This window comes from Camelus dromedarius, chromosome 29 (genome assembly GCF_036321535.1).
Source record: "Camelus dromedarius isolate mCamDro1 chromosome 29, mCamDro1.pat, whole genome shotgun sequence".
In the NCBI taxonomy this organism is placed as follows: Eukaryota; Metazoa; Chordata; class Mammalia; order Artiodactyla; family Camelidae; genus Camelus; species Camelus dromedarius.
In genome coordinates this window covers 4,601,103-4,625,470 of record NC_087464.1, presented here as the reverse complement: position 1 = coordinate 4,625,470, position 24,368 = coordinate 4,601,103, and the positions used below count along the sequence as shown (strand labels likewise).

The 24,368-nt window shown below is 46.3% G+C and overlaps 1 protein-coding gene across 3 annotated transcripts in view; it reads right to left on the bottom strand.

Annotated features, from left to right (window-relative positions):
- Positions 1-24,368, bottom strand: part of APBA2 (amyloid beta precursor protein binding family A member 2) — a 176,597-nt gene that overhangs the window by 139,415 nt on the left and 12,814 nt on the right. For all 3 annotated transcript variants that reach the window (XM_031440458.2, XM_031440457.2, XM_031440460.2), the window contains exon 2: positions 9,083-9,188. The gene's annotated coding sequence lies outside the window, so the exon portion shown is untranslated. The remainder of the gene's footprint in view (positions 1-9,082; positions 9,189-24,368) is intronic.

Sequence of the window (24,368 nt, the reverse complement as noted above, 5' to 3'; positions counted from 1 at the left end):
CGTGGTGCCAGCACCCAGTCCCAGTGGGCAGAGGACAAGGATGCAAGGTCACCCCGGTCAATCTTGCTTCATTGGGCAGGTGCACCAGGCTCCCTCTACCTCACAAGGGTCTTTAGCTGGCCGCTCCTGCCCACCCCCATGCCTTCCCATTCTTAGGCCTCCTTGAAAGTCCAGGAGCTGCAGAATGACCAACTAGGGGCCAAGGGACAGATGTTCAGCATCCTGCCACCCCCTAGTGCCTGCAGAGGGAGCGAGTATGCCCATGTCCTCCGCCCCCCCTCCCAAGCCTGTTCTCCTAATGATCTGGCCCACAAGAAACCAGGAGAAAGGGCAGGGGGTGGGGGCTTTCTTTGCAGGACTGTGCTCCATGAGGAAGGGCAGGTGACTCCATCTCATATCCGGAGCAGGGCTTCCAGACCCCTCAGACAGCTGTCCTGAGTTCCCAGCATCTGGGCGCTGGTGCCTGGGTCTCAGGAGAAGCCACAGGCAGGAGGTCATGGCTGAATCACGTTCCCAAGAGAGTAGGATGCATGGGTGTGGGTGTGGGGTGTGGGCTATCTCGGGGCCCGGGGGAATATCCATGCAGTCACGAACACCAGCCCAGTGAGGTGTCCCCTGGGCCATGGGGATGAGCTGCAACTTCCAGCTGCAGCTACTCTGAGGGACCTACAAAAGTGCACAAGGTAGAGTTACAAATCTGTGGGACCCTGAGAGTGCCCACCAGCCCGTAAGTGATAGGACTGCCCTTTGCCCAGATGCTGTGTCCCTCGGGGCCCAACCCTGGTTACCGGAGACGGAGGCAAAAGAAGGGAAAAGAGGACACACACACAGAGCCCTCCATCCACCGCCCGCTCCCAAGACAGGTGGGAGGTGCCCCCAAGATCCCACGATGACCCACTTTCATTCCTGAAATGAGACTGTTCCTGGCACTGAAAGCAAGCAGACCACACTTTATCACCTTAGGACAACAGAAAGCTCCAGGAGCTCTCCGAAGGGTCATCTGGGCAGGGGAAGAACTAGCCGTCAGGGCAGGTTTGGAGGGACAGTGGCAGGAAACATAAAGCTATTCCTCACTTGTTTCTTAGCAGCCCTGGTGATTCGATGTCGTGAGGACAGTGGCTTCAGGCTGTGAAGTCTCAGAGGGACACCAGCATCAGCCCCACAGGGGACAGGGGGACACGCCCTCCTCCAGCAGGCTTTGGACCTGGTGTCCTCCAGCTGCAGGACTCCATGTGAGCCATGCACACACACACTCTGTTCTCTGTTGGTCCAAACGCAGTTCAGAATCACAGAAGATGCTGCCCACGTCCATCAGCTGGGAGGGATGCTTGGGTCTAGCACCCGGTCCCTCAGCTTGGTGGTCGGGAATACCAGCTCAGTGCCAGCCTGGACGAACCTCACTGAAAACAGTCCTGAAAGCTGGCCTGCATCTGGAGAGGCTCCCAGCAGCAGCAGGGGTCACAGCAAAGCACCCCCGACAGCCCACTCCCACCCGTGCTGGCAGGGCTGGGGGCTGGGCTGTCAGAGAGGTGGGGGGACAGGGCCTCTGGGGCCTCGGTGTCAACTGGGTCACTTTCAACTTCCCGTTATATAGATGTAAGTGGGCCAGTCTTACCCTTTAAGCACATAAGCGCTATAAATGCTTCAATCTGAACAAAGAAGCAACATTCTCTTTAGTGAGTGGGTGTCAGAGCCACGCTGCCTCATTCGAGAACACTGGTCCTTCAGGAAGACCTATTTTCCCCCCTTCCCCTGATGCAATTAGGAAAATAATATGTTTTCCACTTGCAATGAAGAGCAGGACAGATGGCAGCGGTTTAAAAATCTGTTCGTGAGATGCAATCACTGACAAGACAACAGAGGACCGGGGCGATTCTGTTTTTCTTTCCTCTTTATTTAATTCTGTTTTTCTGGATGCACAGAAGGCCCACTATTGCAATCCCAAAACGTAGGGGAACCATACGTAGAGAGAACCAAGTAACAAACAGGATTCCAGGTGGTGACAAGAGTCACGAGGAAAATCATAGCCAAGGAGGGACTAGATTTCAACCCAACCTGCAAAGGGCTTGAAAGTCATCATTCACCGCCTTCTAATAAGATAAAGCTGAACAAACTGCAAATCAATGACTTTTCTTGGGTCCATCCATGAACTGAGTTTGTAGACTGATTCCCCTGAAATCTAAAGAGTCAGAAACATCTCCTTGGAGCTCCAGCAGAGGGAGGGGAAGGGAGGCTTTGGGAAACACACCCAGAGCCTTCTCCACCACGAAGCCTACTGTGCAGGGGTGGAAGGGGATAAGATTTGACAGGACCTTGTCTGGAGCCATGGGGGAAGGGCACCCCTCTCACTGCAGCCCCTCCAGCCCTCCCGCGTCACCTAAGGGGAGTTGGAAAAGCTACACAAGAAAGTCACTTGTAAAGGTCACAGCCTGGGAACACAGATCTCCCCCCAAAGATGGAGATTTAGTCATAAGATAAGAAACTGCTCCCCTCCCCCACATCTTACCACCGCAACAATATAAGACAAGATCTTCTCACTCCCGCCTGATAACAGCCGATTCCAGCTCAAGGAGCTCCAAGACACACTCTCTCTGAGGAGCAGCACCGAGGGAAGCCCAGTGTCCAGAGGGGCGGCCCAACCAAGGCCACCAGGGGAGCCGGAAGCCCCTGCACCTACAGCCTTAGCAGACACACCACCCAGCCCAGCTTCTAATGAGATTTACACAAAGCCTCCCAAGGAAGGCCTGCTCCCTCACTTCCTGTTTTCCAATAGAACATACCTGGCTCTCAACAATGAATTATCAAGCATGTCCAAGGAGCACCCCCAAGATGAATAATGTTTTTAAAACCCACATGCTGAAAAATGATACAAATGAACTTATTTACAAAACAGAAACAGACTCACAGACATAGGAAACAAACTTAGAGTGACCAAAGACGGAGGGAGGAAGGAATAAACTAGGATTTCGGCATTAGCAGATACACATTGCTATATAAAAAACAGATAAACAAGGTCTTACTGTACAGCACAGGGAATTATATTCACTATATTGTAATAAACTATAATGGAAAAGAATTTTTTTAAAAACACAGTTATAGATTAGTGCAGCTACTATGGAGGACAGTATGGAGGTTCCTCAAAAAACTAAAAATAGACCTACCATATGATCCAGCAATAACACTCCTGGGCATATATCTGGAGAAAACCAACTTGAAAGGATACATGCACCCTAATATTCATAGCAGCACTATTCAGTAGCCAAGACATGGAAACAACCTAAACGTCCATCAACAGATGACTGGATAAAGAACTTGTGGTATAGTTATACAGTGGACTACTACTCAGCCATAAAAAAGAATAAAATAATGCATTTGCAGCAACATGGATGGACCCCGAGATCATTATTCTAAGTGAAGTAAGCCAGAAAGAGAAAGAAAAATGCCATATCACTTACATGTGGAATTTAAAAAGGAAGGACACAAATGAACTATTTATTATTTAAAACAGATGACTAATTTCTTAAGTATGTGTAAGCACATTTGACTGTCCATTATGACTGGATTACTGCATTCTGTTGATTCTTATTTTGTGATTGGCTTTATTCCTTTGATAACTATGTAAGCTTAAAAAGCTAAAGCTCTAAACTATTCTTAGAAACAATGAACAGTACATATATGCATATTTTTTAAAAATTAAAAATAAATAAAAGCTAAAAAAGAAATAGAAAATATGATCAGGCATATAATAAGTAAAGCTAGACATACAATGGTGATCATTTCATAATGTATTTAAATGTCAAATCACTATGTTATACAGCTGAAACTGACATAATATTGTATGTCAACTATATTTCAATTTTAATAAAAGGTAAAAAAATTGTAAAAAAGAATACAGATATATACACAGACATGTATAACCAAATCGGGTTGCTATATACCTGAAACTGATGCAATATTGTAAATCAACTATACTTCAATTTTTAAAAATCTGCCCTAAGTTGACAACTACAAGGTACTTGGAAAGTACTCAAGACAGAAGCCTAGAAGTGACTGTAAATTCAAGGACCTTAAAAACACACCACAAGAGAGCCATGCCCATTTGAAGTCCTTACAGATCTCAATAACTGGCAATCTCTGGAACACTGAAATTCCATTAATCTTGAAAATGGTACCACTACATTAGCGACAAAGTCCAATTTTTCCTTGCAAATACTAAAGCAAAGCAGGCAAACTGTTCTGACTTTCAAATATTAGAACAGAAAATGGTTAATTTTATATTTCAGTAAATTCACTTTTATCTAAACAATTTTCTAATTTCACTATTAAAAAAACAAGCTAAAGAGATAAATCAAGCATCATAACCATACTTACTTATGACACAGACATTGGAATGATCAGACTGTGAAATTAAAGTAACTACAATAAATATGTTAAGGGTTCTAATGGGGAAAGTAGACAGCATGTGGGAACAGATGGGTAATGTAAGCAGCGAGATGCAAAGTCTAAGAAAGATCAAAAAGAGATGCTAGAATTTAAAAAAAAAATTGGTAATAGAAAGGAAGAATGCCTTTGATGAGCTCATCAGGAGACTCAGCATGGCTGAGGGAAAATCAGTGAGCTTGAAGATAAGTCAACAGAGTCTGAAATGCAGAGGGGAAAAAGGTCTTTGTGGGGCAGGAGTAGAGACGTAACAGAGCATCCAAGCATCGGGGGACAATATCAAAAGATACAACACATGTCTAATCGGAGGACCAAAAGGAAACAAAAGAGGATGAAGAAGAAAAAATATTTGAGGTAATAATGGCCGAAATTTTTTCTAAAATTAACAGACACCAAAGCACAGATCCAGGAACCTCAAAGAACACCAAGTGGAATAAATACTTAAACAAATCAACTATATTTAGGCATATCATACTCAAACTGCAGAAAACCAAAGAGAAAATCAGTATCAATAAAAAAGCCAGAGGAAGATGGGGAAACATTTTGTCCATAAAGGAACAAAGGTAAGAATGACAGCAGACTTCTCGTGGGCTAGCAGGAAGGGAGAAGAGGAAAACCTTCAAAGCTGTAAAAGGAAAAAACAAAAGCCCACTCACCTAGATTTCTATACCCAGCAAAACTATCTTTCAAAAGTGAAGGAGAAACAAAACCTTTCTCAGCCAAACAGATACTGAAGGACTCTGTCTCCAGCAGACATACCCTGAAACAAACATTAAAAGATTTTTCTTCATGCAAAAGGAATGTTATACAGGTTGGAAACCTGAATCTATATAAAGAAAGGAAGAGTGTGTGATGTTATTTATTTATTTATTTTCAATTTGGGGGGCAGGAGGTAATTAGGTTATTCATTCATTCATTTATTTACTTATTTTAATGGAGGGACCAGGGATTGAACCCAGGACCTCATGACTGCTAAGCATGTACTCTACCACTGAGCCATACCCTTTCCCTTCTTACTCTTATTTGATCTAAAAAATAACTGCTTATTTAAAGCTTTAATAGTAACAAAGTATTGTGGTGATTCTAACTTCTAGGTAAATGAAATGAACCATGGCAGTATCACTGGGGATGGGAAGGAGGAACTGGGGACACTCTGTTTTAAGGCATTTGCACTAAATTGGAAGAAGTATGGTGTCATTTGAAGGTGGACTTAGATTGCTTTAAAATGTGTCTTGTAAACTCTCAGGCAAACACTAAAAAATTTTCAAAGAAGTGAACTTGACAAGCTAAGAGAAATATAATTAATTCCTATAAAATCGTCAATGAAAACCAGAGAAAGGAGAAAAATAAACCTTTGGCAAGAACAGAAGACAGTGATTGAAAAGCCTGATATCAGTCTAAATACATCAATAATCATTTTAAATGTGGATGGTCTAAATATACCCATTAAAAGATGGTTTGGGGGAGGAGGATAGAGCTCAGAGGCAGAGCGCATGCTTAGCATGCACGAGGTCCTGCGTTCTATCCCCAGTCCTTCCATTAAGATAAATAAATAAGCCTAATTCACCCCCCCAAAAAAAGATAGTTTGTTAGAGTGGATAAAAATACAAGACCCAGCTATATGCTGTCTACAAGAAACTCATTTTAAATGTAAAGACTCTGATAGGTTAAAAGTAAAGGGATGGAAAAAGACTTACCACACTGACTCCAATCAAAAGAAAACTGGACTACCAATATTAATTTCAGACAAAGCCAACTTTAGAGCAAGGAAAGCTATCAGGGATAAAGAGGGGGCATTACAGCATGAGATGCAATTCAATTCAATTCTCCAACAAGACGTCACAATCCTAACTGGCTATGCATCCAACAACAAAGCATGAGAATATGCATGGCAAAATTGATGGAACTGAAAAGAGACATGGACAGATTCACTATTATAATTGGAGACGTCAACATCCCCAGTCAGTAATGGATAGAACAAGCAGGCGGAAAATCAACAAGGATGCGTCATCTGAACAGCTCTATCAGTCAACTGGATCTAACTGATGTTCATACAATACTCCACCCAACAACAGCAAAATACACATTCTTCTCAAGCTTGTATGAACTGTCATCAACTGTCTTAGTCTTTTTGGGTTGCTGTAACAAAATGCCATAGACTAGGTGGCTTACAAACAACACAAATGTATTTTTCACAGTTCTGGAGGCTGGAAGTCCAAGGTCAGGGTGCCAGTGTGGTCAGATGAGGGCTCTCTCCTGGGTCTCAGACATCTCGTTGTGTCCTCACGTGGCAGAGAGGCGAGGGTGCTCTGTGGGGTTTCTTTCATAAGGCCACTAATCCCATTCATGAGGGCTCCACCCTCATGACCCAATCACCTCCCAATGGCCCCGCCTCCTAACAGCATCATCTTGAGTGGTATGATTTCAACATGTGAATTTTAGGGAGGGGATGCAAACATTCAGTTCATAACACCAAAACAGAACATATTTGGGGCTACAAAGCACACCTTAACAAGTTTCTACAAAACTGAAGTAATTCAAAGTATATTCTCAGACCAGAATGGAACTAAACTAAAAAGCAATAAAGGGATTTCCAGTCAAGATGATGAAGCAGTAGGACCACGATCCTCTCCCAATCACAACAAAACCACAATCGACTGCTAAACAACCAGCAATTAAAAAGGACTGGAACCTAGAAGAAAAGATCTTCTTCAACTGGAAACATAAAGAGGGAACCACAGTGGGACTTTTTACTGAACAGTACAGGGAATTATAGTCAATATCTTGTAGTGACATATAGTGGAAAAGAATATGAAAAGAAACATATGTATGTATATGTATGACTGAAACATGATGCTGTACACCAGAAATTGACACACTGTAACTGATACTTCAATAAGAAAGAATGTTAAAAAAAAAACTCATAATCTAAAAAATAAAAATAAGTCAATAAAGGAAGATAGGTGGAATTCCCAAATATCTGGAAATTAAACAACATAATTCTAAATAACACATGGGTCCGCAAGGAGATAGCAAAAGAAAGGATTCTTTAAGTTTTTTTTAACTAAATGAAAACCAAAATACTGCTTGTCAAGATTTCTATCATGTAACAAAAGCAGCGCTTAGACTGAAATATATAGCATTAAATGTATAGATTATAAAAGAAGAAAGAAACAACCCAAATGTCCATCGACAGATGACTGGATAAAGAAGCTGTGGTATATTTACACAGTGGAATACTATTCGGCCATAAAAACTAATAAAACAACGCCATTTGCAGCAACATGGATGGACCTGGAGATCAGCATTCTAAGTGAAGTAAGCCAGAAAAAGAAAGAAAAATACCATATGATATCACTCATATGTGGAATCTAAACTAAAAAGACAAGTGAACTTATTTACAAAACAGAAACAGACTTACAAACATAGAAAAGAAATTTATGGTTACCAGAGGAGGAAGGGAGTGGGAAGGGTTAAACTGAGAGTTCAAGATTTGCAGATACTAACTAGTATATATAAAATAAACAAGTTTATACTGTATGGCACAGGGAACTATACTCAGTATCTTGTAGTAACTTACGGTGAAAAAGAATACAAAAACAAATATATGTACATTCATGTATGACTGAAGCATTATGCCGTACACCAGAAATTGACACAACATTGTAAACTGACTATACTTCAATAAAAATATATACATACAAAAAAAGAAAAAGATATAAAATCAATAAGGTAAGCTTCTACCTTAAGAAACAAAATAAAGAGTAACTGAAGCCTAAAACAAGTAAAAGAAATATTATAAAAATTAGAGCATAAATCAACTAAATTGAAAAGAAAAAAAAATCAATGAACCACAAATCTGCTTTACTGACCAGGCTAACCAAGAAAAAAAAACACAAACTTGCAATACCAGAAAAGAAATAGGGTCATCAATACTGATCCCATAAAAAAGGATAATATCCCATGAAAAGGGATGATATAAGGATAAACTACACAGAACTCTATGCCTCAGATTTGATCATCTGTATGAAACAGACCAATTCCTTAAAAGACACGTACTACCAAAACTCACACAAAGAGAAATAGACACACGGGATAGCTTTATGCATTTTAAAAAGTGAATCAATAATTAATCTTCCCCAAAGAAATCAACAGGCCCAGATGATATCTCTGCTGAATTCTACCAAACGTTTAAGGAATAAATGATATCAATTCTGTGACCTATTTCAGAAATGAGAAGAGGAAGGAATACTTCCCAAGTCATTCTATGAGGCCAGCCTTCCCCTAGTATCAAAACCTGACCCTTCAGCACCCTAACGGGAAGGGGGCAACAGCACCACTCAGACTGGGGCCACCCAGGGCGGCAGAAGAGGACCAGGTGGGTTTGAAAGGGGGGATGGACGGGTCACAGGAAATGCACGTTGTCTGTCCTCTGGGAACGCCTGGAACTCATCTTTCTCCCCGTCAATTTGTAAAAACTGAAAGCAATGAAAAGCTTGCCTGTCGCTGCCATTTGAGCGTCTGCTGGAGAAAGACCAGCGCACCTGGCCGTCCTCCCAGCCCTGGTCCAGCGCGAGCGCGGAGGCGCTGGTGCGCACGCGCACGTCGGGCCGGCGCCCTGGGGACCCGCGGGGCCACTCACCCGGAGTCTGCCGGCGCCCGGGGACCCTCGGCCATCCGCAGGTCCGTCCTGGCCTCGGCGCTGGCTCGCCCGCCCCAGATGCAGCAGCGCTCGGGTCCTCTGGAGCCTGAAACGAAAGAGACGCGCGGGCGTCAGCGGGCCGGGCACACAAGCGCTGCTCTTTTAGGAGCAGAAGGACGTTCTCCGACGCGGATGAAGGATCACACACTCATCAAAGCTCCCCGCAGCTCGGGACTCTTGGAGCAGAACTCCCAGTTCTGCAGAGCCGCCTCGCATTCTGAAAATCGAAGAAGGACAAGCCGATCACGAGTCCCGTCCACGAGTTTTCAAGGCAGCCCTGTCTGCTCCCGAAGGCCAGAAACACGGATAATAAGGACTTCAGGCCACCGCGGCCGGGCTCGGTCTCCTGAGCAATGCATTTCTCTAACCCTTTTGGAGGAAAATGCAGGAAACCCCGTGGCATTAATAGTTCAGGTTTCCTTATGGTGTCCAAAGAGGGAAGAGGGGTGGGGAGGGATAAACTGGGAGTTTGGAATTAGCAGATACTAACTACTACATATAAAGTAAATAAACAACAAGGTCCTACTGTATAGCACGGGAAACTATATTCAATATCTTGTAATAGCCTATAATGAAAAAGAAGCTGGAAAAGAAAAAATATATATGTATGTAACTGAATCACTTGGCTGTACATCAGAAACTAACAAAACACTGCAAATCAACTACACTTCAACTTTTTAAAAAAAAATAAGTTCAAGTTCCCATTTGCTATGACAGGAAACAAACCACACTCCACAAGGTTCTGTTCCCAACTTGTTTTTCCAAAAAAGCAAAATGCTACACAAGGTACAGAGCTTACTGTCAACTAGGTTATTTATCTTAAAATTGTGTGTACGGGGGCGGGGGGTAGAGGTGGGAATTCTACAGAATATATGAAACAAAGTCTTTTCAAAGAAAGGATGACCGTGTGCACATGCCGGTGCCCAGGACAAGCCACCCCGTGTGCGGGTGACAGCATTCTCCACCTGGGCCAGAGTGCCAGCACACAGCACACAGACCAGGGTCACCCTGGTATGAGTGGCGGCCTGACCTTTGCATGGAGCCAGGCTGCAGACTGAGGCTCAGACACAGCTCTGCCCTGTACAGCCAGGGAAGGCTGCAGATCCCCCTACACCTCACTCTGCCTCCCTCAAAGGATGATGGGGGCACTGAGATACGGTGCTCAGGCCCCCCCCCACGGGTGTCCAGTGCCGGCACCCTGGCCTCCCTGCCTGTCCAACGAGGGCTCTGATCCCCATGACTTAGGAGAGTCCCTGAGCTCTAACGTGACAGCTGCTGCCCACCGTGCAGGCCACCAAGCTGGAGGTCTCCTAAGTCCCACCACGGACCGCCTCCACCCACCATAAGCTCGCTCAAATACTGATCGATGAGGGTGTCCCTGTCCATGCAGATGACACCCAGGCCAGACCACACCTGTGCCTGCCCCACCTACAGCCAGGGACTCTAAAGGGGCCCTGGAGACATGGTGCTGTGTGTACCACTCAGTCACCAAATCTGACCCATGAGCTCCCAAGCCTAGGCTCTGCCTATCACTACAGCTGCACCCCTGTCACACCCCCAAGACCCCATGCTGTCAAAGTCTCACACCTTCCAAGCCAGTGTTTGAGCCATTCCCTTCTTCACTCCTCTAGAATCTTACTGATAAACTCCTATTCACCCTTCAAAGCCCAACTGGGAGAGGCTTCCCTGAACTCTGGCGGTAACCACCCACTTCCCAGCCCGTCTTGTTTCTGCAGTTTTCACAACCATTCCCTCTCCTGCTCCCTCTGGCACCTGGCCTCTAAGAGGCACAGCTCTCCAGAGACTGAAAAGGCCTCTGTGGCCAGCAAGCTGAGGGCATGAGCCTGAAACACAGCCTTAGAGAAAAGGGAGGATAAATGGAAGGAATGGCAAAGACTGGGAAGGGACTCCAAGGGGCGGAGCATTGGATGGCATCCCAGGCCACTTGCTGGGCAGGCAGAAGGGCCATGTCCACCGGGTCTGGGGACATCCAATGGCAGCTCCCCTCCACCACCAGCCCCACCAGGCCCAGCTCACATATGAACACCTCCAAGTCCCAGGCATGGCCAAGGGAGCTGCAGGCCCTGGGTGGAAGCTGGCCACCCAGCTCCCGTCTGCAACACAGGCTAATTCCTCTTCCAACAGAAAAGGAGGCACGTTCTCATACTGAAAATGCCTCCTGTCTCCACCCACCTCCCTCCTCATTCACATACTCAGAGTGACAAAGTGCTGAGATCTGAGTGGGTCAGAATTTGGGGCTGGGATAGGGGACCAGGACACCACGGGAGCACCAGTCCCCAGAGGGGAGCCAACACCCTGGCCCTTTCCCAAACCACGGGAAGCAAAACTCCAAAATCTGTTACCAAAGGGGAGTCTTAAAACTGGAAGAGGTTAACAAGACAAAGACATAATTAACGATCTAGGGAAAACAAAAGGAGGGCAGTTGGAGTCATGATGCTTTTGTCAAAACCCAGAGCATGTACAACACAAAGAGTGCACCTGACTCCAATTTAGTTAATAATAATAATAACAATTGTATTAATATTGGCTTGTCAGTGGTAACTAATATACCATGTTAACTTGAAATGATAATAACAGGGAAAACCAGAGGAGGGAGGGCTTAGAGGCTACATGGGAACTTTCTGCTCCACTTCTCTGTAACCCTAAAACTGCTGAAATAATTATGCTGGCTCATTAAAAAATATGGTGGCTGATATTCAGGAGGCTGAATGTAAGAATGGATATTGTTGAGGTAAACTGGAAGATGGAGCAAAGGGATTCTCCCAGAATGCAGTGTGAACGGCACTGAGCAGCAACCCTGGTGGAGGATGGATTTCTCCTGACTTTGATGAGAGCCACCAGGCTCCAGGGGCATCCTTCCCAAACCCCTTCATCACAGTCTCCCCGTCTCCAAATTGAGGAACATCAGTAAATTCTCAGGAGTTTGGTTGTTCATCTTTCCCCACGACTGCTTCTTTTGATGAGGGGGATGGGGGAAGAGAGCACAAGAAAATTAGAAACCATGTCAATCTTTGCCGGGTGCTCGGCCCCTCCCAGGCTGTGGCATTTCACAGTTCATGGCCTGAGGGGGTAGCACTCTCTATTTAGCATTTGGCGGTGAATTACATTTTTTTTGCTGGTTTTCTCAAAAAATTTTTTTTAATTTCTTTAGAAGGAGTCCCAGGGAAGCCTTTCAGAAAAGCAATTCAGCCTTCTCTATCAAAAATTTAAATATGCATACTCTTTTACCCAGTAACTCCATTTCCAGGAGTACTCACATATACAAGAGATGGTGTGTGTCTAAGGATTTTTACTGCAGCAATCTTTTGAAAAGCTGGAAGCAACCTAAGTGCCCGTAAATAGGAGAATGGTTAAATAAATTATGGCGGAGTCCACGTGCTGAAATACTCTGAGACTTCTTCTTTTTTAAAGAGGACGGCCCATATGAACTGACAGAAGGAATAAAAGCCTATGATTGAGTGAAAACGGCAAGTTAGCTAACATACGTGTGTGTGTGGGAGCGTGTGATGTTTCATGTGGAGTGTGTGGTGTGTGCATGTGGTGTGGAGTATGTGTCCTGTGGTGTGCGTGCACACATGGTTTGTGTGTGTATAGTGTGTGGTGTGGTGCATGGTATCTGCATGTTGTGTATGTGCGTATAGTGTGTGCATGATGTACATGGTGTGTGTGGTGTATGCATGATGTGTGTGGTGTGTATGTGTGCATGATGCATACGGTGTGGTGTATGCATGTGTGTATGATGCGTGTGGTGTGTGTGGTGTATGCATGATGTGCATGATGTGTGTGTGTGCACATGCACAGGCACGCACACACCTGGGGAGGGTGGGGCAGCAGGCAGGCGGGGACGTGCAGGAGGAACAGTAGCTGCGACAGACCCCAGCTCAGGCGCAAGAGGATGCTCTCACCTGGAGCAGTGCCCACAAAGGGCCATTGGGTCAGGGTAGGATCAGGTTCCTGAGCCCTCTCTGAGGGGAGGTGGGGACTTTCTAAGTGGAGGGGTGCTGAGAGGGTGGGGCGGAGAAGGAGCAGGACCCTTCCGGAGCGCCCAACTGGGGAACTGAAGCAGCTTGTGAAAATAGCCACCCTTCCAAACTTCGGAAAGAACATCAAAGCAGGCCGGGGGGTCCTCGGAAGGAAGAGGGGACTCTCCGAAATAGCCCCAAACCCCAACCTCGCTGAAATCTTCTCCTGCAACTTCAAACCCTCCAAAGACGAAAAATGCCACAAGCAGCGTTTTTGTCTCTTCTTTTAAAGCCTGCTTCTTTCCCAAAGTTGTCTAATAAAATTTAAATTCTCATATAGCACATGCTTGGACGTGAGCAGCTTTCACTCGGGGGTCTGAAACCACAGAACAGCAGGGATGAGGCCCTCACCTGCCAGCTTCTACCCTCCCTCAGCCCTGACACGCCAGGCACCGCTGGCCGAAAGTGCAAGAAGAAAGGGGTTTCTCAGCCTCGGGAAGCACTATCACACTGTTACAGGACCTGTGAGTAATTCTCAGGCTAGACACAATGGAAACCTAAGACATTTTTTAAAACATCATAAATTTGTTCTCCAGTCTCTCTTTGAGGACTTCCCCACGGAGGAAGGAAGACCACGCTGCAGGCATAATTATCCAGATGCAGGACCCCGGTGCATAAGCCCCCCACATCCTGGAGAGGTCTGCGTGGACCCCAGCATCCTGCAGCCTGGCCGGAGCTGGTGCGCATGCGCACTCACTCACCTCAGACTCAGCACCACGGAGGAGGACCGGCCGGTACCGCTTGAAAGGCTCAAAACACACTGAAAGAGGCTAAGTGATTGTGATGCTCTCACTAGGAGAATTTTTTTCTAAAATTCTAATAACTCCTGCAAGTCTGAAGCCTGGAAGCCCCCCAAGGAGAAGGCTGCCTATCCTCTATGCTGCTGTCAGTCCATCACCATCACCGCACCTGGCGCCCCGCACACGCTGGGCACATCACCCTGCCGCCCTGCCCACCCCTCGGGCCACCGCAGAGACCCAACAGCTGACAGAGGTGCAGACCTCGGGGTCCCACATCAACAGCAGGGCTACTGTCCTGGGAGGGGCAGACCTGCGTGCTTTAAACTCGGCTACTGGGCAGGCTTAGTTCCGCCCGCTCCGTCTGTCTGGAAGGTCTCGCCTTCAGTCCTCACTTCTAACACAGCAAAATGTGGTGCAGAGGCATCCGCTTTGTACATGATAAAACTCAGCGGTCCCTGCTCCAGAGAAGGCTGATGTGTTAAGACCTGGAACACAAAATAAGCCCTTGGCTTGCCCACCACGGTGCTTGCGATACAGCAGGGGTTCCACAAGGATGCGCTGAATGAGGGATGAACGGATAAATGGATGGACATCATGTGTCTTTGAAACGTTTCCCTTACAAAATGCTTGATATGGATTTTAGGGAGGGATAATTAGGTTTATGGGGGGTAATTAGGTTTATTTACTTATTTATTTTTAAATGGAGGTACTGGTGATTGAACCCAGGACCTAGGGCATGTTAAGCCCTCGCTCTACTACTGAGCTATCCCTTCCCCCCACCATTAATATGGATCTTAAAAGTAAATACATACACAAGATACTCAAGGTATCTTCAAGTAAAAGGCCCAGAGAATAAAGGATAAACATAAGGAGACACTAGGGCCATGGGCTCGTCCTCTGACATCCCTGCAGCCCATCACTCTATGAAGGTGTCTCGATGAAATGATGAAATGAAGCTGCCCCCCCATCCCCAGGGGATCTGCAGGGTAAAAAGGAACAGCCTCCAGAGGGGGCCGGGGCTGGAGCACCCCACCCATCAGCCATCCAGCCTCCTCACCCCACACCTGCCCCAGCAGGTCACCAGCAGCTGGAACTCAGGCTTGTTTTGAATCTTCACCTACACGATGCTGGGCTATCTAGGCGGGATGTGGGTTCTGAATGAAGACGAGAGCCCGACCAGCCCCCTCCCTGGCTCCAAATCGCCAAGTCCCTGAGGCCACAGCACCTCCATTTCAGATTTCAAAGCATAAAGGATAAATCTTTGAATAATCCACGCTTCCTAATCCATTGTATATTCTCAAGAAATAGTTCTCCAGCCCTTCCTTGAAACAGCCTGTCTCCAACATGTGACAAAAGGATGCAAAGTGGCATCCCCATGGCCCAAATACGAATGCCGGAAACACTCCAGGTCTTCCAAATGGCAATTAAAAATACTTAAAATAATTTAATATCAAGCCTGTTTCATGGAATTCAAGACAGCTTAGGCAGATACACAATTAGAGGGAACAGGCATGCAATGAAAACTTCAAACAGATACAGCTATATAAGGAAGATTGAAAAGAGGGAACTGGGTGGTGGGTAGAGCTCAATGGTAGAGCATGTGCTTAGCATGCACAAAGGTCCTGGGTTCAATTCCCAGTGCCTCCATTTAAAATCAATCGATCAATCAATCAAATTACCTCCCCCCACCAAAAAAAGCAAAAGAAAAAAAAGGGGCAGAGGAAATCACTTCATAGCTATAGAGGATTTCCAAGGATGCTCTTGAAATGTCTTTTAAAACAATATATTCCAACTTCCCACTAATCTAAATTCCTCCAGTGATGTCCGCCTGCAGCAGCTAGCAGCAAATATGCATTCTCGAATTATTATACTTGAAGCAGCAATATCAAGGAAGCATCTAATCCCATCTAATTCCATCATAAAAGCTAATGTGAATCTCCAATCTGCACGGCCTACGGCTCCCTTTCTGATGAGATGCAGAACCATATCCAGGTGGGCTCAGTACAGTGGAGTGGACGGCCCACAAAGCCCTGGCGTGGGGTGGCCTGGGGATCATCGCAGCAGCTACTTTTCTTTTTTTTTTCTTAATATGAAAACATCTCTGAATGGCTTCAGCAAGATGTATTTTGATTTGAAAAGCTCTATTACACTGAAAAAAGAGAAAGAACCCACACACAGCTCCATTCAGAACAGTGACTCTCATGAGCCCCAAAACCATCAATGAGATGGGGGATGTGCACTGAATTCAACTTCCTCCCTGACCCTGCATAGCGGCCCTAGGTCTGAGCATCTTATCTCTGCCAAGCAGGCTGGCAGGCAAGCCGCTGCCACATGGTCCCGTGTGAGCACCACATGCCAGCAACGTGCTATCTTATTTGTTCAGGGGTGCAAAATGGTCCAGTGCAGGTGGCTATGTTCATCCTTCCTGACACAACCTACTCGCTGCTGTCCTCTAGGATCCAGACTCCCTGGACAGGGTGGGAAGTTAGCCAACAGAACCCAAACCATCCGTCTCCCGGACTTCTCCCCAGATCAGCCCTCCGTGCACCAAAGCTCCCAAGTCAAAGATGCAGAAGCCAGGCACTGAGAACTTTCTGTTTCAGAAGGCCTTAATATGAAGTCAAAATTAAAATCACATCTTCTTATGGTTCTTTTTTCTTTAACACAATGAATCAATGCTTCCTATTGAGAAACCAGAAAATGCACGCTATTCATTTAGTCACCCTCCTTTCTGGAAAAGAATCACATACGTGAAAATTGGGACATTCCCTCAAAATCAACACTTAGGAGCCTTGAAACTCTAAATATTGGAATTTTTTAATAATTTTCTATCAAGCCCATTCAATAGAATGCAAAGTACCTCAAAAGAACAGACAGATCGAAGGACTAGAACAGAGAGCCCAGAAACTGGCCCACATAATACTAATCAACTGATCTTTGGCAAAGGAACAAAGACAATACAATGGAGAAAAGATAGTCCTTTCAACAAATGAAACCAATGGATATCCACATGCAAAAAAAAAACAAAGCACAAATCCAGACCCAGACATCATATCGTTCATGAAAATTAATGGATCACAGACCTGAATGTCAAAACACAAAGCCATAAAACTCCTAGAAGACAACATGGGAGAAAATCTAGATGACCGTGTGTGTTTGGCAATGACTTTCTTAGCTACGAAACCAAAGGCACGATCTATGAAAGAAAGAGTTAAGAATTAAGCTGGACTTCATCAAAATGAAAGGTTTATGATGAAAAAGAATATGAAGGGGAAGGAAGGATATAGCTTAGTGGTAGAGTGCATGCTTATCAGGTACAAGGTCATGGGTTCAATCTCCAGTAACTCTGTTAAGTAAAAAAATAATAATAAGTAAATAAATCTACTTACCTCCCCCCAAATAAACAAAAAAGAAAAAGAATATGAAAACAAACATATGTATGTACATGTATGACTGAAACATTGTGCTGCTGTGCACCAGAAATTGATACAACACTGTAAACTGACTATACTTAATAAAAAAGAATGCAATTTTTAAAAATGATATTTAAAAAATGAAAGGTTTCTGCTCAATGAAAGACACTTTTAAAAGAGAATAAGAAGACAAGCTGGTAGAAAATATTTGCGAAAGACACATCTGATAAAGGACTTGCTACACAAAATATACAAAGAACACTTAAAATGCAACAACAAGAAAAAAAAATCCCAGTTCCAAAATGAGCTAAAAATGTGACGACACCTCACCAAAGGAAATAGCAATAAGCATGTGAAAAGGTACTTCACATCACATGTCCTTAGGCAATGCAAATTACAACAGCAGTGAGATCCTTCTGCACATCTAATAGATGGTCCAAATCCAAAACAGTGACATCACCAAAGGCTGACGAGGATGTGGAGCCACAGGAACACAGCTGGTGGGAATGCAAAATGGTGCAGCCGCCTGTGAAGACAGTTTGGCAGTTATCCACACAAAAACCTACACATGGGTGTCAACAGCAGTTTTATTCACAACTGCTAAACTTGAAAGCAAACAAGACATCCTTCAGTGGGTGAATGCATCAACAAACTGAGGTCCACCCTGATGATAGAATAGTATACAGCACTAAAATGAAATGAGCTCTCAAGACATGCAAAGACATGGAGGAAACTTACACACATATTAAGTGAAAGAAGCCAATCTGAAAAGGATACATAATGTAGGATTCCAATCATATGGCATTCTGGAAAAGGCACAGCTTTGGAGACAGCAAAAAGATCAGTGATTGCTGGGGGTCAGGGGGTGGGTGCCTGTAGAGGATTTAAGCAGGTGCCCAGGATTGAAAGCCCCTTCATCAGCCGTCTCCATGGAAATGCCCCAATCCCCACGCCGTTCACAACAGACAGTGAAGGATGCTGTTAAGATGCAAGTCCCATGTCCCCAGGCAGCACTTTAATTTACTGTCCACCGTGCAGGTTTGAGCAGGAATGACTGTACCAGGTACTGTCATCCCACTAATCATCCGAGAATGTCTTATGTCCTGCCTGGTGCTGTTGGACACCTTGTGCTGTGGCTGTCACCACTGCCCTGTTCACCTAAGGACAGACACCTCTGACCCCACCTTATCAGGTGACTGGACAGTCATTAGCTGTTGCAAAGCCCTAAAGAAGTGAGATGCTTCTTTCATTGAGACTGAATAATCAAATACTAGAAGGGCTCATAATGAAAAGCCACATTTCCTGATCCAGACTTCCCCACGTCACCGCCAAGCCTTTTGATTATTCTGCTTTTTAAAAAATTTGGGGGGGTAATTAGGTTTATTTATTTGTTTGTTATATTATTTTATAATGGAGGCACTGGGGATTGAACCCAGGACCTTGTGCATGCTAAGCACGAGCTCTAGCACAGAACTATTACCCTCCTCACAACCTTTTGATTATTTATTTTTTTTCTTTTTTAGTTGATGTAGTCAGTTTACAATGTTGCATCAATTTCTGGTGTACAGCATCACATTTCAGTCATACATATACATACATATATTCCTTTTCATATTGTTTTTCATTATAGGTGACTACAAGACATTGAATATAATTCCCTGTGCTATACAGTATAAACTTGTTTATCTATTTTATATAAAGTAGTATCTACAAATCTCAAACTCCTAATCTATCCCTTCCCACCCCTTTTTTCCCCTGGTAACCATAAATTTGTGATTATTTCTGATTTTAACTCTGCTGGTGGCTATTTCCACCTCTCTAAATAATGCTTTTACATTTCTGCTTCTTGATATATCATCAACCTCAGATAAAAATTTATTGACATTCTTGCACAAGAGGTGACATTTGCAGGACCTCCCAGGCTCTTGTGGGACTGACTGTGATCACAGCAGTTACCACAGCAAACACAGTGGGGACTCCCATCCTTATGGAGAGCTCTGGGAGAAACACATCCGTCTGAGAAGCTCCCAGCCCATCTGGGAATGGAGACACATCCTTTGGATGGCCTGTGACCACGCAGCCTTCAGGATGAATACAAGCTCTTTCCTTTTATAACTTGTTAAAGCCCTGGATAGGGGTAGCCATGAACTAGGTCTGTCCCTGCTGCCCTTTGAGGGCAGGAACTGGCTCCCAGCCCCATTTGCTTCGTCTGCACTCAGCCCAGGCTCAGAAGCCAGTGGGGATGCCACGTGGGTCTGCTCAGCGCGGGAGTGAGCACTACCACCGCAGCCAGCCCCCTGCTGTCGAGGCTCTGCTAGAGGTGGCGCGGGTGCAGAGGGTGTGATCAATCTGCCCCCCCCCGCGCTCCCCGCAGCCTAGGGTGGGGTACAATCAGGAAAGGAATGTCCCTCTGGAAGAATGTTACCGCATCTCAGCCCCACTGGGACCAGACTGGCCGTGTGTCGCGGGGAAGCCTAGAACCTCTCCCCAGGCTCCCCTGCAGCTTCCTGATTTCCTCTCAAAACACCACGAGCAAACCCTGGACAATGGGCCCTAGGGAGCCTGTGTGATGTGAGGCATCGGAAGGGCAGCTGGACCACTGCTCAGTGGTGCATCCTCAAATGAAGAAGAGGGAGGGGGAGGGGACAAGGAGGACCAGAGAGGGGAGGGACGGAGGGAGAGGGAGGGGATGCTCATGCAAGAGTACAAGAGAGCAAGAGAGAAGGGAGGAAGGATGTGGGGAGAGAGACCAGGGGAGGAAGAAGGGAACAGGAAAGCGCGAGGGAGGGGAGGAAGGAAGCCCCTCCCCCTCACACTGTCAGTGGGCAGTGGAGCCTTTCTGAAGGTCAGACAGAAGCCTTCACACTTGGCCCAGCAATTCTACATCTGGAAATGTACAGAATGAACCACGGAGCTACAAGGGTATTTATCACAGCATTGCTCAGAGCAGAGAAATATTCTAAACAAGCCCATGTCCAAGCCAGGGGCCTGGGTCCACGAACGATGCACGAAGTCCTATAGTTTCTGAGCAAGAAAAACGCCCCAGGCACAGCCAGGGAGGAGCGTGAGGCAGCCGTGCACGTGCAGAAGCGCACAGGGAGCAATCGTGCAAACAAGGGCTCCCTGGCAGGAACGGGCAAGGGTTTCTGTCTCCTGTTTGCTTATCTCTACTTTCTCATAGGATGAACTTGTAGGCTTGTAATAACTAACGTTGTTTAAAGTGTTCTCTCTTGCCAAAAATTGCTTTAATACTGAACTACAGAGTTGAGTCACATAAAATTGCTGATATTTGACCACTTCTGACTTAACAAAAAGAGCATTTTCATAGGATTCAACCTGATTTTGTCATGAAATCCAGATGAGTTGTAAGATTCTCGGGAATCGTCCCCTCTAGCTGGCTCCGGGACACGTGAGGGGCCATGACTGGCCCAGGGTCCCAGCAGTGAGGGTCTCCCATCCTCCCAGGAGGCCCCAGCCCCCCTCCCACACACACCCAGGGCCTCCGAGGAGCCCCATCCCACGGGACCTTGTACAGGTATCATCTCATCTGTGACTCATGTCACCTTGCAAATCGGGTATCATCACGGCTACTGGGGGGGAACTGGAAGAGGTGGGGGGCAGGGGGGATTTGGGGAGCCTGCTGGGTCCAGGCAGGCCCTTCCAACTCTCCATTCTTACTGACTATGCCCATTTACAGGGCAGCAGGGTCCTGACTGGCTTCTCTCTCCCCTGTGGGGCTCACTCCTTTCACTGCATCCTGGGTCTCCTCCAGTATTTTTGGAAGTTTAAGAAGATGGAACCACCCCACACCAGGGTTTCAGCTAAGCCAGCTGGGCCTGTTTTCCCATATCCCAGTCAGGCAGCTGTTCCCAAGCATCTACTTGGTGCCAGCCCCACCCACACAGACCCTCGGCTCCCTCCTGCCTCCAGGCTGAACTGTCAACCTCACACACATGAAGCTTTGGTCCACAATACCTACTGTGACCAATGTCATCCCTCAAAAATGGCCGCTGGTCACTAACAGAAGTGACCCGGGGCTGATCAGCAGAGGGCAGCATCTCAGGACCTCAACACATAAGAAGGAAGCAGAGGAAACATGACCAGCGTGCCTGCAAGGTTACTGGGTGGGGGAGGGAGGCTCATCTCACCTGGGGATGTTTCCCAGCACCTGCATGGACTGCATCTGAGAAACTGGTTCCTTTCAAGCTCCGGGGCCATTTAAAAGAGACTATTCTAAATCCTGAACTGAACTTTTCCCCTGTTTCCGTGTGGACAGTAAAGGAGGAGGGACGACAAAAGCCAAGGGTCTGCCAATGTTCACAGCAGCACTATTTACAGTAGCCAAGACACGGAAGCAACCTCAATGTCCATCAACGGATGAGTGGATAAAGAAGCTGTGGTACACTGATACAATGGAATACTACTCAGCCATAAAAAAGAATGAAATAATGCCATTTGCAGCAACATGGATGGATCTGGAGATCATCATACTAAGTGAAGTAAGACAGATGGAGAAAGACATACACCATATGATATCACTCATATGTGGAATCTAAAAAAAAAAAGAAAAGGAAAAGAAAGACACTAATGAACTTACATACAAAACAGAAACTGACTCACAGACATAGTAAACAAACTTATGGTTACTGGGCAGGGGAAGGGGGTAGGGAAGGATAAATTGGGAGTTTGAGATTTGCAGATACACACTACTATATATAAAATAGATAAACAACAAGGCCCTACTTTACAGCACAGGGAACTATATTCAATATCTTACAGTAACCTATGATGAAAAAGAATATGAAGAGGAATATATGTATGTACATGTATCACTGAAACATTATGCTGTACACCAGTAATTGATACAACAGTGTAAACTGACTACACTTCAATTTAAAAAAAGAAAAAGAAGCCAAGGGTCTGAAGCTGGATGAGGGGGGATCACAAGGTTCAGGGCCCAGGACCCACCACCAGGAACGCCCAGGTGATGAATCTCAAACTGCCCTTCAATCTTTCTCAATAGACTTTAGGATTTTGGGGGGGAGGAGGTAATTAGATTTTTTTTAATTATTATTTTTCCAGTGGAGGTACTGGGGATTGGACCCAGGACCTCGTGCATGCTAAGCACACGCTCTACCACTGAGCCGTACCCTACTCCACTTTAAACTTTAGTTTTTAAAACAGTTTTAGACCTACAGAAAAATTGTGTGGATAGCACAGGGCTCCCGTACAATACCCCGGTCTCACCTGTAATTATCTTACATTAACGCCATACGATTGTTACAGTTCATGAAGTTAATGTGTTAATGTTAACTAAGGCCACGCTCTACTGATGTTTCCTTAGCTTTTTACCCAGTGTCCTTTACCTGTTCTAGGGTCCCATCCGGGACACCACATCATAGTGAGACATCCTGACTCCCTAAGCCCCTCTGGCTGTGATAGATTCTCAGGTTCTGGTGGGAGAGGGTGTAGCTCAAGTGGTAGAGTGCCTGCTTAGCACGCACGAGGTCCTGGGTTCAATCACCAGTACTTTCATGAAAAATAAGTAAGTAAACCTAATTACCTCCCTCCTACCAAAGGAAACAACAACAGCAAAAAACAAAAACAAAAACAAGAACAAAAACCCCCAAAACACAACAACAACAACAACAAAAGCTTCTCAGATTCTGATGAAAAACTGATGTTTCATCGGATGTGCTGGCCGGGGCAGGGCTTGTCAGGTTTGCCCCTAGTCAAGTTCCTGTTTCCACGTTCCACGCAGCGCTCTTTGGAAGGTCAGTTCCCAGGTACAGCCCACAGTGGAGTGTGGAGTCATGCCCTCTGATTTCTCTCAGCTGCCACCAGCAGTGATGGCCTCGCTCAGGCCCGAACTGCCCCTGCAGGCACCTCATTTGGCCCTTTCTTCTTTTCTCCACTGATAACTGACATCCCCTCCAACACACAGACACACATCAAAAGCTCCTTGAGGGTCCAGTCTTCTCCACAGTTTCCTGCATGCACGCAGCCCAGTGAGATGCTCTGCATACTCAGAAATCCTTATTCCTGAGCTGTCCCAGGTCCCCAGGGCGTGCCTCTGGTGGAAGTCCAGCCCTGAAGTGAATCACCCAGGGCAAAAGCTGCTCCTGGCTTGGGCCCACCCCCTCCTCCACCCACTGGCTCTCCCCACATTGCAGCAGCCCCAGGACCCGGACTCTTGCCCTCAGGAAGCTCTCTGCAAAGTGGGACAGAGAGAGAAAGAACAACTGATAAACTCAGAGCAGGATGCCACACGATGACAAGTACATGAGAGAAAACAATGCCGCATCAGAGAGGGCGGGGGAGACACATTTCATACAGTGCCACGGGGAGGTCCTGTCGCTCAGTACGGAGCTCAGCAGCCCTGCGGGAAAGCAGGGGACACAGGAAGCTCTGTCTAGTCCCGGGGACGCAGATGCGCGTGTGGACAGGACAGGGAGGTGAGAAGGGGCTGTACTCTGCGTCATTCAACTCTCCCCCAAGCTTTGATTTTTTAAAAAGCTGTCACACCCAAGGCTGCTCAGAGAATCCGGGTTTTGAGACTTTGAACCCCACCACCACATAGATATGTCTACTCCTAAAATCCCAACTGCGGTGAAAGACTGAGACCCCCCACCACAAGCAGAGATGCTCCCCACAGCACAAATACTGGCCGTGAGGCCCTGGGGGAGGCTGACCAGAGCTGCAGGGCTGGCTGCACCAGGCTGGATCCTGATGGGCCCTGGAGGGTGAGGACAGCGCCGATACACCCCCACCCCAGACCCCAGCCTCGCCTGTATGGACACAGCCCTCGGACCCCTGTTCTGATCCTCAGGCCACAGCGATAAAGCAGCCATGCTACTCCAGCACCAGGAGAGGGCTGAGTCCACTGAGTGGAGCCAGAAGCACAAACAGTACCTCCGAGGCTGTGCACCCCACCATCGCCTCACTCACGTCTCAGTGGACGACCGTGGGAGAGACCATTGGAGCAGGCTGGGCTGGGTGTCTAGTCTATTTCAGAGGGCGCGGGTGCCTG